Here is a 14,041-nt window from a genome sequence, read left to right as displayed (position 1 = left end):
AGAGACAGAAAGTGAGCTATTAACCCCCAGGGGGATGGCTATGTGGCAATCCCTCCTCCTCTACTCTCCTCTCAGGATCTTGTCATGCATGCACATGTGCCAGACATGAGTTTTAAGCTGCCAGGTCCAGGACTTGAACTGTGGTCGACTACATGGGACTCCAGTGACATAACCATTACGTCATCTGCTGGTCCTTATTTCTTTAGTTTTTAAAGTAGTATGATAATAATGGATAACAGGGTTTTCAGTGATTGTTTAATATGGCATTCTGTTTTGTTCTCGTGGTGAACAATTATCATTGTCTTCTATCAATTTAGCATGGCTCAGGTGTTTGGAGGATGGGAAATTTAAACATTTGAATATGAGCAAATGCTAGAGAGATGTCATGAAGAATCATACATCTCTGACTCCCTGAGGAAACAAGCTTCCTCATTTTCCATACACAAGCATGTGCGTACATATGTGTATACATACACACACACGAAATTTCATCTCATCAGTACATTGAATCTTTATGTCATTTGTTAACTGAACAAAATCAAATAAAACATGGATATTTACCTGAGGGGACTGGTTAAAGGATTTGAAGTTTAAAGAATAAAAACTTGTAGGCATTTTTTTTTTTTCAATAATTTCGATGGCTAGCAAGTTACCACTAAGCTGGAGGTCTGTAGCTTTTCTTTTCCAGAGATGTGATAGTATTTCACATTATTCTGGCCCTTTTTAAGAATCTTTTCACACCTTATCAGGCAATGTAGCATATGACCAAGAGGGAAAATGAAATTAATTCATAGTTGCACCATTAATAGAGGAGTTGGGAATGAAATACTCAGTTTAGACATGCAGAGGGAAATGTGAAGATGATGAAAAATAGTCTAGATAATTCAATCTCGAAATTTATTTTCCTGAGGTATTTAGATGCCTATAACAAACAAACGAAAAAGATATGTCCTCGGAATCACCGTGTCTAAGCCAGTCCGTTACCTCACCTTGTATGCTCCTCTGAGTCAGGGCTCTGCATGGAAAGGCTCTGGGCGTACAGCCAGGGTCTCGGAAGCACCATGACTTGCGTCTCCATCTCATCAAGTCCATCTTCTTGAGAGAAGAGAGAAGAGGGTTTATGTTTGCTTCTACCCATCTTAGCAGCCTTCTGATCCTATTAAACCATCGGGCCTTATTTATTCAGGTCACAAATCATGGAGCAGCATAGAAATAATAGGACGCTGATGTCAAATTGTGTTTTTCCACATCATGACTATAAATAAGTTACCTGAGACAACTTTCAGAAGCCAATTTCAGTGTAACGGTTTAAAGCAGAACCCCACGAAAAGAAGTCATTTTTTCACATCATGCAGTCATGATTAAGAATGATTATTTTCTCTTTACATTGATAACACCTAATCCTTAATCCTCCTTACGAGATTTGCTTTAATATCTAAAAATAATGGGCATTTCTGAAAATGTGCTTGCAGTGGAAATACAAACTCACTAGAAATTGCAGAGAATGTCCACATGGGAATTTTTCATATGAAATTGGAAATAGCTCATGGCTTTTCTTTTGGACAGCTCCCTAGGGGATCATGACACGTATCTGACAATGTCAATGGGGTAATTGATGCCTTTGTCCAAATATGTATTATTATCAGGCTTTCTGCTGGGTTGGCTCTTCATTTCCTATACGTACATTGTGGGGTCTTGGAACAAATAGGCCCGTTCGTCATTTAAACTGTTATTAAGACATTGGGAGCCAAACAAAAAGAGTTGAGCCCAGGAGTTACTGGTTGTAATCTCTCGCAACATCACTAACAAGTCACAGACGCATGCAAACTTTTTAGGGCAAGTTAGGCAACTTGGGACTTAATAATCATTTGTTTATAACCAAAATCAATTTTTTTAAAGAATTATTTTATTTAACTTTATTTTTAATTTGATCAGAGAGAGACAGAGAGAGAGTGAGACGACAGAGAGAGAGAGAGAAGAGAGAGAGAGAGAGAGAGGACAGAGAGAGAGAGAGAGAGAGAGAGAGAGAGAGAGAGAGAGAGAAAGCCACCACCGTCAGGTCCAGGACTTGAACTGTGGTAGGCCATGTGGGAGTCCAATGTCCTTAACTACCACGCCACCTGCCGGTTCCCAGAAATCAATGTTTTATATACCAGGTGTGTGTGCGTGCATGCCCCAAATCTCGAAAGGATGGAGAGATAGAAGAGAAGGGATTGCAGTGTGACCATTCCCATGGGGTTGCTTTCTCATTTTCCCCTCTCTCTCTTTCTCTGTCTCTCTCCAGAAAGTGCATGTGCCCTCTGGAAAATTAAAAAACAAGTTTTAAAAATCTTAAACTCTGTGTCACGAAATCATCACTAGACTCAGTTAGCCATAAACCTTATACTTCAATACTTATGCTTCAATCATTATTATTTTATTTTTTCAGCAAGTATTTATTAAGCATCTGTATCATGCCAGGTACTATTCTCAGCACTGAGATGCTGTGAGCATGACGTATAAAGTCTCAGCTCTCTTAGAGCTTACTTTCCAGTAGAATAAAGATAATAAATAATAGTCTATGAAGAAAATAAAATTGGTAATGTGATTGGGAGCGACAGGTGTGGGGGGAGAAAAGGCCTCAGAGGGGGTGTTAAGATACGGAGTCAGCTATGATAGGGTGAAGAAGAAGCACTGGATACTAGTGCAAAGGCCCCGAGGTGGAGGCAAACTTGGCATGTTCAAGGTACCAGAAGGAAACTTGTAGCTGGAGCCTATGGAGCCAATGAAGACCAGCGATCGAAACAGCTGATCTAAGGAGAGGGTGTTCCAAGAGAAGATGGTCCAGAACCCTGTCCCACATCACACCATCAATGTTAAGAAGAAGAGGTGGAGAAGAAACAGCCAGTGCCATAGGTGGGAAGTTAGAGAAACGTGGCTATGGATACCAAGAGAAAGAAGTGTTTTAGGGAAATGTCTACCAGCCAGGAGGTATAGTAAGACGAGAGCTGAGAGACAGTCATTCGGTTTCTGTCTGAAAGGCTATGGGATGGCCTTGAGAAGAGTGAGGACTCTAGGATGACCAAGGAGTCAAGACTATGACTTCAAAGAGCTGACAATGTCGTCAGAAACAAAATCATTCCTAAGTAGATCTTCATTTTGTGGCTGTACTTCTCAGAGCACCTGTGGTATCCTGGAAACCGAGTTATACTATAGAATAAAATGATCTTTAGATGTAAGGGCTCCTAAGTGTTGGGTGGTCTAAACTATCACCGTTTTCCTTCCATGACTGGCCAACAGATGTTCACATTTGTGGAAACATTTCTAGGGATGGAAGTTCATATTACCAGAGTTCATCCTGTGGCTGGATGGCTTTGGTCTGTTAAAAGAAAGGCCTTTGACAACCTAAATTTAGTAGACTTATTTGAGCAAAGAACAAGTCATGAATGGAGTGTACTCAGAACCCGAAAAGATTCAGAGAGCTCCACGAAGCTCGTATGGAAGGTATTTACAGACAATAAGAAAGGTGAAGTGCAGAAGGAGCTTGTTTGGTTACTGCTCTGTGTGTGCCTTATTTGGACATGGTCCGATCGCTTGGCAGCCTGTGACTGCTGAGACTGTGATGTTCGTAATATGCCTAAGTTCGTTATTAAATTAATTAATTTATTTTTTGAGAGTTTTTTGCTATAGGGCGTATGTGCTCACCAGAAAGACAGAGAGAAACAGAGAGACAGAAAGTGAGAAATCACCCCCCTAGGGGGGATGGCCATGCCACAATTCCTTCTCCATTCTCTTCTTGGGATCTTGGGCACGCACGCACATGCACTTGGCGTGAGTTTAAGCCACCGAGTCCGGGACTTGAACTGCGGTTGACTACATGGGAGTCCAGCGACACAGCCATTACACCAACTACTGGTCCCCATTAGTTAGTATTTTTTTTTTTTTAATTGCCAGGGAGTAAGTATGCTTGCCAAACAGAGAGGTAGAGAGACAGAGAGAGAGAGAGAGAGAAAGCAAAAACACCCTCCCCTCACCAATGGAGCATGTCCTCATGTTGCAATCCTTTGTTCTTTACTTCTCCATCCTATTGGGATTTGGGGCACTCACACACACACCCAACTTGTTTTTCAAGCCACCAGGGCTGGGATTAGAACCTTGGTTGACCTTGTGGGATCCAGTTCCCTTAACCACTTGGCCAGGGGATCCACCTTTACATTAGATTTTTAGTCTGATTAAGTACTAATTAGGTGGCAGTTCATTAATTAGAAACTCAAAGTATCAAGACAGCCTTAGGCCAATGGCTTCTTGCTTGTTTAATTTAACTGGGCTCTTTGAGAGCAAGGAGATTTATGTTCCAGGATGTCTTTAATGTGTGTCTTTTAGCTGTTTCTCTCACTTGTCCCCCCCCCACCCACCCCCGCCGGGTATGTGTGTGTTGGAGTGCTTTGGGAAGTAGAAAGAACAAGGGCCTCTGAGTTAGTTGAAGATTCCTATCTTAGCACTGGCACCTGACAACTCCACACTGCAGAAAGTGGTTTCACTTCTGGGGCATCAGTCTCTTGATTAGCCAGTGGGGACGTGGCCACATATTGCACAGGGCTGTACTGGGGGTGGAGTGCGAGTCTGTGTAAAGTACTTACCCAGCGCCTAGGAAACCTAGTGTTCTTTACTCTCCCCTCCCTTTAGCTGTGTGATGAGACCAGCTCTTGGCTTTGCTGGGGCTTTCCTTTGGAAAATGTTCCTTCCGGCAGCTCTTGGCTTTGCTGGGGCTTTCCTTTGGGAGATGTTCTTTCCGCACCCTCCTGGCCACACCGAACTGAATTTTCATCTTTGTTTTTCCTTCATGTGTACCTTTATCAGACCATTTAGCACAGAGGATTGTGTTACTTCCTACTTTCCTAACTAGATTAGTAACCCTCCAGAGGTTGGGAGTTTTTCTTTTTCCTTCCCTTTTAGGAGGCAAAACAGCATAGTGATTTAGTGAGCAACTTGATGCCACAATGCTGGTTTCATCTGTGTCAGCTGAGCGATCTCGGGCAATTTACTTAACCGCTCTCTGCCTCGTTTCCTCATTGGAGGAGTGGATGAAATTCTAGTCCTGACATAACTGGGTGAAGATTAAATGAGATAGGTCTGAAAAAGCTCTCGAGACTATGCCTAGCACATAGTCAACCCTCCATAAATGTTTGCTATTATAAGGATTGTCTGAAATTCTGGCATTGCCTGATCTTGGGACTGGTATCCCAAAGGATCTAGTCTGTAAAATGTTTGAATAAAATGACAAATATAAGAATACGGATTACTACCAGGACCAGCTGATGCCATAATGGTTATGTTGCTGGACTCTCATGTGGTTGGTCAACCACGGTTCAAGTCCCGTACCTGGTGGCTTAAAATTCACGCCAGGTGCATGTGTGTGCGTGCCCAAAATCCCAAGGGGAGAATGGAGGAGAAGGGATTGTGGTGTGGCCATCCCCCCGGGGGTTGATTTCTCGCTTTCTGTCTCTCTGGTGAGCACATGCTCCCTATAGTAAATATTTCTCTTTAAAAAAAAAAGAAAAGAATATGGATTACTATCTAGATAGGTAAATGCATCACAGATAATAATAATATTTTAGATGACCCTTTAACAAATAGTTTTATAAACTATACATAAAAACATGTTTTAATAATTAAATAATACAGAATTATATCAAGTAGGAAGGAAAAAGTCCCCATTCATATACTCTTTTTCATCCCTAGTTTCTCACTTCCACGTGCAAATTTGGCATGTGACCTTCTAACCCTTATTACTGAACCCATTTATTGATTGCTGTTTGTGGTTTAGGTATGTACACTCAGGCCTATAGATTGAGAAGGAAAATCTATTGCCTATCTACCAAAAATGTCAGAGATCAATTAAACAATTAATTCTATGTTAAAAACTTATTATTAGTAACTTACTATTAAAAATAATGGTTTTATGCCTGAATTATACCTTTTACTTCACTTCTTCTTCAAGATGTTTTGTATGCTGAGACTGTCCTTCAAGGAGTGTTTGGGGATAGTGGGAGAGGTGCCTTATTCTAAAATTCTCTTCCTCTACTCTGTCATATGCCTGCTACATTCTTTATTTTAAAAAAAAGTTTATTTCTTTATGTTATGGGAAAGAGACAGAGAGAAAAAGAAAGAGAAAAAGACCAGTACCCTCAACAGTGTCTCACGCCATCGTCCTTCCTAGGCTTCCCAGCCAGCCAGGATCAGTCATGAATGTGCACCTGGTGTATACAGGCCAACCTGGGCACTGAGCCCTGGTCTTCCATATGGCTTCCAGGATTGCAGAGCTTTGTGGTACTCTTGCACCACCAGGGTTGGGTCACACGCCTGGTATTTTCTTATTAGAGTCACATTTCTTTGCGTTAAGATGTGATTATGCAAAGCTCCTGTGAAGTTGCAAGTGACCCCCAGTTTCTGGATAAAGCAGCTTAAGGGTGAGAAGACCCTGGAAATGAACCTAGAAGCTTTGCTCATGTCAGAGTTTGACTCCTGACTCATCCTGTTCAAGGAATCAGAAATCTAGCTCTGAGTCAGGGGCATGAACTGTTTTCTTATCTGCCCCTGGATTTGTCATGCTCTGGTTCTTAAGTTAAAATTCCTCTCTTTAGACTCCATTTATGTATTGGAAAGACGGTAGGAGGAGCTCTTTGGATGATTTGAGGCTCTAGTCATGCTTTGATAATAAATTTTTATTTCTAAGGCACTACACATAGACCTAGAGGCATTTTCCTGTGGTAGGTTATCTCTTTTAAAAATAAATAGAATGGGACACATGAATTTTTATCAAATTATTGATCTAAAAACAAGACCCATGGTAACTGAATGTTGCTCCATATTTTCTAATAATGCTTTATTACTAACATTTTTCTTATTATCCTAGAAACTAGTTACTTCTCTCCTGATTTTATGATAATATAAAATTATCAGTTGGAACATTATTATAGCTACTTCAGATTTGAAGATTTATTTTGGGACTGGTGTTACAGCTTTTGGGCAAACCCAATGGTATATTCATAGATGTTGCAGATTCCTTAACTAAATCTTTTAATTTTATAATATTTTAAACATTTTTATTTGTCTAAATGTTTAAATCATAAATATCCCAAGGCTTAACAGTGCTAACAGTGTAATTGCATTTAGGACAATAAATTTTGTATTGACAATTTAGTGGATTGTAATACATTACTAGGACAATAAATTTTGTATTGACAATTTAGTTGATTGTTATAGATTATGAAATCTCACTGGTTGAAATATGAATAGATGCAACTATTATGATTCCATCTTTCCTCTGTGGCTAGTATTTTATATGGATATTAGCAGCTACTAAACTTTGCCTTGGCTCAGCCCCCAGAGTGCAGGTGGTGAGGTGCTGCTACGTGATGCTGGAGCCACATGGGATGGTCCAGGGTTCAGGTGCTGAACGATGCAGTGCACAAGGTTCCAATGCCCACATCCTTGCTAACAGGTGTGTGTGTGTGTGTGTGTGTGTGTGTGTGAGAGAGAGAGAGTGTGTGTGTGTTTTGATAGCAGCTATCCTAATGGGTGTGAGGTGATATCTCATTATAGCTTTGATTTGTATTTTTCTAATGATTAATGATGTGCATTTTTTTCATGTGCTTATTGGCTATTTGTATGTTTTCTTTAGAGAAAAGTCTGTTGAAATAGTTTGCTCACTGTTTTTTGTTTGTTTTTAATTTTTACTGTGGGGTCTGTGTGCTTTCAAGAGAGAGAGATGAGAGAAAGAGAGAGAGAGACAGAGAGAAAGAGAGAGAGAGAGAGAGAGAGAGAGAGAGAGCGAGAGAGACAGAGAGAAAGAGAGTGAGAAATCAACCCCAGGGGGAATGGCCATGCTTCAATCTCCTTTGCTCCATTCTCTTCTCAGGACTTGGGGTACACATGCACCCAGGATATTTTCTGAGCCTCCAAGCCACTGAAACTGGGACTTGAACTAATAATGCTTTATTATGAACTAATAATGCTTTACACACTTGGCCATGTGGAGCCAGTCGCCTTAACCATGCTACCTGGCTGGCCCATCTTCTTCTTTAAGTAGTGGGAGCCAGTTTTCTTTTTCTTTTTAAGCTAGTTTATGTATTTCTTTGAAGATAAAGTGAGACAGAAGGAGAGAGAGAGAGAGAGAGAGAGAGAGAGAGAGGAAGAGAGTGCCACTTAATATAATCTTCATGCTATGACCCCCCCCCAGCCTTAGCCAGCCAGGACTGCGGGCATGTGCATGCATAGCCAGTGTGTATAGGGAGACCTCAGGACACAAACCTGGAATTTCATGTGCCTTCAGCATTGAGAAGCATTGCATTACTGCTGAGTCACTGTGACTGAACTTCCGCTCATTTTTGAATCAGGTGGGTTTTTGTTGTTGTTGTTATTATGTTTTAGGAGTTCTATATTTATTCTGGGTATTAATCCCTTGTTAGATGTGTGATTTGCAATTATTTTCTCTTATTCGGTGGGCTGCCTTTTTGCTGTGTTAATAGTGTCTTTTGATATACAAAGACTGATTTGTCTACTTTTTTCTTTTAGGTTTTTGCCATAGGGCATGTGCGCTCCCTGAGGGGAGAGAGACAGAGAGACAGAGAGAGAGAGAGAGAGAAAGAGAGAGAGAGAGAAGCCATAGGGCATGTGTGCTCACTTAGGGGAGAGAGACAGAAATAGAGAGTGAGGGAAAGTGAGAGATCACTCCCCAGAGGGGATGGTCATGCCACAATCCCTTCTTCTCCATTCTCCTCCTAGGATTTTGGGCATGGATGAACATGCACTTGGCATGATTTTCAAGCCATTGGATCTGGGACTTGAACTGTGGTCAGCAATGTGGGAGTCCAGTGTCTTAATCATTATGCCACCTGCTGGCTCCAATTTTTCTACTTTAATTTTGTTTTCTGTGCTTTTGATGTCATAGACAAGAATTCATTGTCAAATCTAATGTCCTGAAATTTTTGCCATATGTTTTCTTCTAAGAGTTTTTTATTTTAGGCCTTACATTTGGGTCTTTGATCTCTTTTGAGTTAATTTTCGTATATGGTGTTAGGTAAAGGTCCTACATGATTCTTTTGCAGGTAACTATATAGTTTTTCTAATGCTATTTGTTGAAAAGATAGTCTTTTCCCAATTTTATTAATCAGCGTTCTCTAGAGAGACAGAATCAATAAGACATATATAGATCTATAAGAGGAATTTATTGGGAGAATTGCCTCATGTGGTTATGGTGGCTGAGAAGTCCCACAACAGGCATTGATAAACTAGAGATTCTGGGTTGCTGGTAACATGGCTCAGTCGAGATGTGAAGGTCCCAGAGGCAGGGAAGCTAATGAAGTAACTTTCAGTTCATGACCAAAGCCTAGTAACCTGGGAGGCCACTGGAGAGCCTTCAGTTCTGATGCCGAAGGCAGCAGAAGAAAGTCTATCTTGCTCTCTCCAAAGAGACCAGTTCACCTTCTAGTTCACCTTTCTTATTTGTTTCTCTGGTGAGTGGTTGAATGTCTGGTGATTGCTTACATTGAAGAGGGATCCTCCTCACCTACTTTACTCTGGAAACACGCTCACTGGCACACTCAGAATAATGTTTTATTGGGCTTCTAGGTATTCATTAGTCCAGTCAAGTCGACACCCCACTGAACGGTCTTGACATCCTTCTTAAAAATCCTGTATTTGGGAGGGTTAATTTCTGGGTTCTTAATTCTGTTACCGTGGTCTATATGTCACTGCTACACTATTTTGATTACTGTGGTTTTGTAGTAACTTTTGGAATCAGAAGTGTGAATTTTCTGGCATTGTTTTCTAGGATTATTTTGGCTATTTTGGGTCCCCTGAGATTCCATGTGAATTTAGGATGAGTTTTTCTACTCTCCAAGAAACTTCATTGAGGTTTTGATAAGGCTTGCATTAAATTGGTAGGTTGCTTTGGTAGTATAGACATTTTAATATTAAGCCTTCCAACCCAAGACCATAGGATGTACTTCTATTTATTTATGTCTTCTCTAGTTTTGTTGTATAAATATTTCAATTCTTTGGTTAATTTTTTTCCTTTGAATTTTGCTAGAGGGCAAGATGCCTGTAAGAGATAGATAGATAGATCGATAGAGAGAGAGAGAGAGAGAATGAGATAGTACCTCCCATGGTCATGCTACAATCCCTTCTCTTCCATTTCTCCCTCCTTTCAGGATTTTGACCACATACGCATATGTCCTGGCGTGTGTTTTTGAACTGCCAGGCTCAGGACTCAAACTGCAGTTGGCCACGTGAGATCCAGCTGCCTTAACCACCACACCAGAGGTTGGCTTCTTTGGTTAATCCTTATGCATTTCTTTTTTGATGCTATTGTAAGTGAAATTGTTTTCTTAATTTCCTTTCAGATTATTCTTTGTTAGTGTATAGAAATGCAACTAATTTTTATGTTGACTTTGTATCTCACTACTTTTTGAGTTTATTAGTTCTAGTTTATTAAGGTAGTTGTTTTTGTGAAGTCTTTAGGGTTTTCTACACTTAAAAGTTTTGGTATCTGTAAACAGATATGATTTTACTTCTTCATTCCAGTTTGAGTGACTTTTATTTCTTTTTCTTCCCCAATTGCTCCAGCTAGAACTTTTTACCATGTTGGATAAAAGTGGCAAATGTGGGCATCCTTGCCTTGCTTTGTTTCTGATTATAGAGTTAAAGTTTTTGGTCTTTTACCATTGAATAAATGGAATACATCTCTGCTATAATCGTTATTATTTTCTTCTTTCTGCTAACTTTGGGTTTATTTGTTCTTTTTTTCTCTAGTTCTTTAAGTAGTAAAGTTAGGTGGTTAATTTGAGATATCTTTTGTTTTTTTAAAATTTGTTTATAAGTTCTATTTGAGCAGTGCTTTCACTGTGTCCCAGGGGTTTTGGTATGTAGTTTTCCATGTATCTGTAAGTGTTCTATTTCTTTTGTGAGTCCTCGATCCATTTGTTGTTAAGTATGCATTATTTAAACACCACTATTTTGTTGTTGTTGCTGTTTTTTAAATTTTATTCATTGTCATTATTTATTTATTAATTTTTTTTTATTGACGTTGACCAGAGAGAGACAGAGAGAAGGAAATTGAGAAAGCAAGCTGCCCAGTCCAGGACTTAAACCATGGTCAGCCATGTGGGAGTCCAGCCACCTTAACCACCATGCCACCTACTGGCCCCAACACCACTATTTTGTGAATTTCCCAATTTTACTTCTGTTATTGACTTCTAACTTTATCCAAGATGATTAGAGAAGATACTTTGTATGATATCTATCTTTTTTTTAAGTCAAAAAAATTTTTTAGAGGTTTTTTGCCTTAGGATGTATGCACTCGCTAGAGAGAGAGAAAGAGAGAGAGAGAGACAGTGAGAGAGAAAGTGAGAAATCACTCCCCAGGGAGGATAGCCACTCTGCAATCCTTTCTCCTCTATTCTCCTGGGATCTTGGACATGCACGCACATGTGCCCAGCATGAGTTTCAAGCCACTTGCTCCGGGACTTGAACTGCTGTCTGCTATGTGGAGACCAGCGACGTAACCATGATACCATCTGCTGGCCCCAGATCTATTTTTTTAAATCTATTGAGACTTATTCTGTGGCCTAACAAATGGTCCATCCTGAAAATGTCCCATGTGTATGCATCGAGAAGAATATGTTTGCTCTTGTGTAGCAGAGTGCTTTGTAAAGTCTGTGTGATCTAGCTGGTTTCTTGAGTTAAGTCCTCTATTTTCTTACTTATCTTCTGTCTGGGTACCCGCAGAAAGGAGGGTATTGAACTCTCTAGCTATTATTGTAGAACTATTTCTTCCTTTAATTTTGTTTTTGCTTCATATATTTTAATGGTCCGTCATTAAGTACATAAATGTTTATAAGCGTTATATCTTCTTGCTGTGTTGAACCTTTCGTTTTATTATTTACTTATTTATTTATTGCTGAAGGAGAGCACTTTATTACTTGTATGTACAGAAAACTCAGCAGCGTACATTTAACCCAGTTTGGTGGCGGGTTCTTTTGCCTTTGCCTTTTCCAGCTTGGCAATACGAGTCACAGGTTTGGGGCCCAGGATGTTGCCTCCCCAGTGACGGGGGATCTTATCATATCTGTCATTGTAATTGGTTCTGATGGCTTCCACCGCTTAGCCAGGGCACCTCTGTACTTGGAGTTAACCTGTGTGAAGGCGACAGTGGTGCAGTTTTCCTGTGGACCAGGCGCCCCAATCCGGCCTTCCCCTGCATAGGGAACTGCCATCTTCCCACACAGGGCAGGCAGGAAGACGCCCAGCTCGATGGGGCCCACATCACGTGCAGTCACCACCAGCTGAGCCTTCTTGTTCTCCACCAAGGTGGTGACAGTGTTGACCTCTGCCCAGAGGACTGGCGGCCTCTTAGTGGGGACATCCCCCTTGCTGGCAGCTTCTCAGCCCAGGCCAGCAGGTGCTGCTTCTCCTGCTTTGTCTCCGGCCCGTACTTGGCCAGCTTGAGCAGCTCAGTAGCTGTCTGGCGGTCCAGGGCCTGGGTGAGCTGGTTAATCGCAGGAGGCACTTTCAGCCGCTTGTAGAGGATGGCCCTCTGCCGGTTGCAGCCTGAGGTGGCGGGGCCATTTGACAAGGTGGGTGAGGTCCCTTTTGGGCTGGATGTCATCCTGTTTGATGCCAAAATTCTTAGGCCTTTTCTCAAACAAGAGATTGACCACCTTCTTAGCCTCCTGCTTCTTCATGACAGCAGGAGCCGGAGCCACGTTCTTTCCCTTGGCCTTCTTTCTCTTTGGCATCTTGAGCTACTGGAGAAGAGAGTGAAACTTTTATTAATAGAAATGTTCCTTTTTTCCTCTTGTCATCTTTTTAGATTTAAAGATCATTTTGTCTGCCCCACGTACTCACTCAGACTAGACTGGCTGTGGTTCTACTGTCTAGGATGTCTCTGCCTCAGCAGGACCAGAAAGAAACGGGGGAGAGGCTGAGGTGCTTGCAGAGGCACTTGCCACGGCCTCAGCCTACAACTGACACAGTCACTTTTCACCTTTTATTGGCCAGAACCAGTCACATGTCCCCTCCTACTAACGATAAGAGGGCTGCGAGGAATAACCTTCAAAATTACTAGAAAGAAAAATAAAGCAAAGTATCAATGAAAATGGGAAGTGTTGACCAAAACACATAAATATTTAGGTCACTGGGATTGTTGTACATAGTGGGGTGGGGGCAGTGTGAACGATCATGAATTTTACCTCAGTCACTGAGACTTCTGGGTGACAGTGAGGTATATGCAGATGTACTTGGCCTTTGGATAATGAAATAAGCAAGAGTTAAAACACAATTTTGAACTGGCAGGTGGTGTGGTGGTTGAGGCTGTGGACTCCCATGTGGCCAACTGTGGTTCAAGTCCTGGACCTGGCAGCTTGCTTTCTTATTTCTCTCTCTTTCTGGTTAAATTAAAAATTAATAATAATAATAAATAAAATAACTTTTAAAAGTCCCCAATTTTGCCACCTATGAATAAATTGAGTTGAATCAATGGTTCAGAATAGACTATGTACACCAAATAGATTTACTAAAACATGCAGCAGAAGATTAGTGCAGATTGAGCATCCTCAATTTGAAAATCCAAAATTTTAAATGATCTGAAATCTGAATCTCTTGAGCACTGATATGACACCATTAGTGGAAAATTCTACACCTGACGTCATATGAAAGATTGCAGTAAAAACTCTGTAAAACAAAAATGGTGTATAATTATGTTCAGACTAGTGCATAAACTGTATATGAATCATAAATGAATTTTGTATTTAGACTTGAGTCCCATTCTCAAGATATATCATTATGTATATGTAAATATTTCAAAAATCTAAAAAAAAAAATCTGAAATTCAAAACATTTCTTGTCCCAGGCACTTCAGATAAGGAATATTCAACCTTTATCAACCAGTCCTTAATCATGGACCATAGAAAGAATTGTGAGCTCAAAAACCAGGGCACTGAGGCATCATCTTTGTGGTTAGCATCATCATTTATCTTAACATCTGGCTTTAGTTGGCAAA

At 40.7% G+C, this 14,041-nt stretch overlaps 1 pseudogene; it reads right to left on the bottom strand.

Annotated features, from left to right (window-relative positions):
* Nucleotides 1–11,994: 11,994 nt before the first annotated feature.
* Nucleotides 11,995–12,779, bottom strand: LOC102488152 (60S ribosomal protein L7a pseudogene; annotated as a pseudogene).
* Between the last annotated feature and the right edge of the window lie 1,262 nt (nucleotides 12,780–14,041).

This window comes from Tupaia chinensis, unplaced genomic scaffold (genome assembly GCF_000334495.1).
Source record: "Tupaia chinensis unplaced genomic scaffold, TupChi_1.0 Scaffold150006_1, whole genome shotgun sequence".
In the NCBI taxonomy this organism is placed as follows: domain Eukaryota; kingdom Metazoa; phylum Chordata; class Mammalia; order Scandentia; family Tupaiidae; genus Tupaia; species Tupaia belangeri.
The sequence above is the reverse complement of the archived record's forward strand: the minus strand, read 5'-3'. Positions and strand labels throughout refer to the sequence as shown.